Source organism: Macrotis lagotis, chromosome X (assembly GCF_037893015.1).
Source record: "Macrotis lagotis isolate mMagLag1 chromosome X, bilby.v1.9.chrom.fasta, whole genome shotgun sequence".
Lineage (NCBI taxonomy): Eukaryota > Metazoa > Chordata > Mammalia > Peramelemorphia > Peramelidae > Macrotis > Macrotis lagotis.
In genome coordinates, this window is record NC_133666.1 from 653,795,961 (window position 1) to 653,799,480 (window position 3,520).

A 3,520-nucleotide genomic window follows, 5' to 3' on the forward strand; every position below is an offset into this window, starting at 1 on the left:
CCTGAGGGTAAAGACATCAAATTTCTCAAGAGGAATCAGGAGGTAAAAGAATGTGTTGATTTATTCAAAAACTACTTAACAAAGTCAGTGCATTCAGATCAACAGTTTTAGAAATAGAGGATATCGTAACTTTAAGAGACTTTAATCACTTTGTCTTACAGATAGAAGAGACTTACCCCGAGATCACATGGTGAGTCATGTCCAGAGTTGAGCCTAGAACTCAGGGTTTCTGAATGCCTGTCTAGAGTTATTTCCACTGCATTTGTCACCCAAAAGTCAATGGAGTTGGGCAGTAGAGGATGGATGAGAAAGAACCCTTTGGCTGGGTGGTTCTCATCTAACATGATGACTGCTGCTTAAGAGACCAAGTATCCCATTCTGTGTGGTATCTGTCTTAAATAGATTAATGCAGAACGGAACTGCTTTTGATGTAACCATGGATTGCTAAGATAGCAAAAGCTGGGGGAGGCAGCTTCTCAAGGAGCAAAATACATTCTAAAACCAAAGAAAAGTAGGACCCTTAGAGCCCAGTATGCCAGAGGTACAAGGCTCTAAGTGAATGTCAGAGTAGAGAGGGTTTTTAGAACAGAAAAGAGAATGACCAAGCTAGGGACAACCATTCAATTCAAGCAACAAGAATGATCTTCTCATCATTGAAAGCATTTAGAGAGAGACTGGGTACTGACACCTGTTGCTGACAAAATAGAAAATTTTTGCTCCAGGTGGGGGTTGTACTTAACCCTGTCTCAGGATCTGTCCAGCTTTGCTTCCTCTATTTCAGACAGAAATCAGGGTGATTCACTCCAGGTTCACGCATCAGATATCTGAGGCCCAGTTTTAATTCAAGTTTTCCTGATTCCAGGCCCAGGGCTCTATCTATATTGTTCTGTGGATGCATAGGGAACCCACTAGGAGTCCAGATTTTAAAATATAAAAAGTTAAATATATAAATATATATATATATGTATAAAATATATATTTAAAATATAAAATGTGGCCATTCAGGATACAAACATCTCCTATCTGTATTCTCCTGGGATATATATAGATATGGAAGTCAGAGAAGATGACAAGAGATGAATGAATAGAAAAATGTGGCAAGATTCTGAGTGTTTAGTTCAAATGAGAGGATAAGGAGGAAAGCTAAGGACAATATTAGGGATGTTGTTTAAAGCAACATTGAGAAAAAAGGAGAAGCTCAAGAGGGATGAGATACTTGCTTGGACTAGTTGAGTGCTGTGTGAGTAAAGATAAGAGGAAAGATTCAAGCTAGGCTATAGGGACAGATTCCAAAAGACTAGATTAGAGACTGAATATGAGTGGTGAGGAAAACTGGGCATTTGATGTTAATACTAAGATTCAAGCCTAGGCCACTGGAGGGCAAAGGGGCTATTTTTGCCTGTCTTGGTAATCCTGGTGCTTAGCCCTGGTCCATGATTAAGCATTTAATAACGGCTTGTGGACTGGTCTTATTAAGTGGAAGAATGTCTATGACTTCTACAAAAGAATTATTCTGGGACACTGATCTCCTTGGTGGCTGAAGTCCAGTCTCCTAGTCTCTCCTGTTCCCTCTCCTCATCTTTTGTTTCCCTAGAACTGAACACAAAGTTTAATTTTGTTCAATGATTGACTGTCTTGGGTATTTGCCGAGTCTATCTGTCTTTACAAGCTTCATCTCTCATGAACTTAAAGGTGAGACACTTCCTTATTGATGAGAGATTTCCAGGTTCACTTTCCCTCTCTCTTCCATCTCCCAGTGCTCCTTCAGAGATAATATTGTTTTCAAGCCCAGCGAGGCACATATACCACCTTCCTTGCTTCAAGGATAAGGATGGTGCTAGCTGTACAGTCTTGAGGAAGGCATCCAGCAACCGCATTAAGCAATAAATTGTGGGTTGCCTAGTGGGGCTAGAACATTAAGCAGAAGCATTAGACAGGGTGTTCTATTAGTTCCTTCAAACCCTGACCCAATGGAAAATAGAACATGGATACAGCATGAGCAATCTAAGGAGAAATGAATGCCTGAGCACTGATGAACTCATCCCAAAAGAGAAGCCATATTCCATCAGTAGCTATGTGGGTATTCATGATACAAACATCTCCTGTCTGTGTTCTCCTGTGATCATCCCCATCTACCATTATGATGTTTATTCCCCTGCAGGTCCTAGGGCTTATATATGGGAAGAGGGTGATAAACTGTTCAACCTTCTCTGGACAAAGGAAATTTTCAGAGGTTTGGCTTACAAGGAAAGGGAAGAAGTTAGACTATACCCCTCTTTTCTAACTTAGAAACCCTTGAGGACCAGCCTTAAAATCATGTGTTCCAGTTCCAGCCTGCAACAACTGCCAGGGAACTTTTACCTGAAGCTGGGTTTTTCCCATGCCCCTTCCTAAAAGGGTATTTCATGAGCTTTGATGGCTCAGAATGAGGGTAAATAGCAATTGTTTCTGTTCTGTCAGAAACTCTGAAGGTCTTCTCTGACTGGACGGATCCTTTACTGAAGGTAAACTAGGGCAGCTTTTCTCTCAATTCTTACCTAGCCTTTAATTACTGAATCGGTATTGCCTCAGATAAACCAACAGCTTAAAATGACCCAGGTCTCCCTATGTATCCAGGGCCATCACTAGTCATCCTGACGTGTCTTGCCATTGGATTCTGATGATTTTGGAGGACAGAACGAGGTTGATGACTCTACATAGACCACTTTCAAGTTAAAACATCACCCTACTGATGGCAATGGTCCTCTTTGAAAATGAAGGACAAACAACAACTTCAGGAGTCCTTGAGGAATTGGAAAAGGAAGGGTTGGATAAACAGGAAAACATAGAGGAAGGAAGCCTAGTAAGGTCCAAACTGGAACCCACTCACCAATACCAATCATCCACAGACTAGTAGGAGGTCAGAGTTGAGAGGGTCCAAAATGTTAAAGCTAGAAGGGACCTTAGAACTCAGAATGGTTTTATTTAGACTAGTCCAGACTTTTTATTTTATAGATGGGAAAATTGAGTTCTGATGAGGGGAAGAATATCCTGGAGGACTTTTTTCTTTAACTGCAACTTTATTCTAACCACTGTCACCTAACACATGGTCCAATGAATTAATGATGCATGAATTTCTACATCCAGAAGTGAAAATAAATGACAGAGCATTTATTTTTGCTATTATTTCTTAGTTTTTTATTCTTATTCAAATAGAAATTACTACTGTAATGACAACTGTAAAGTTTATTGAAACTACAAATAAAGTTTCCTCTGTGGGAGACAACTAGGTAGAAGATCTTTTGCATTAAATATTATTTCTTACAACTCCTTTTGTTTACATGGTAAAAGTTAATACTTTTTTGGAACCATGGGACTTGGAGCTTCATAAAGTCATTCCCCATATTTTTTTTATTTGTATATAACCTTTTTAATTTAATCAATTGAAATTATTCATTTTTCACCTAAGCTTGCTCTCTCTCGTTTATTCTTAAATTGTTTGCCTATCTATAAAACTGTTTGATAGATAATATGTCCTGTA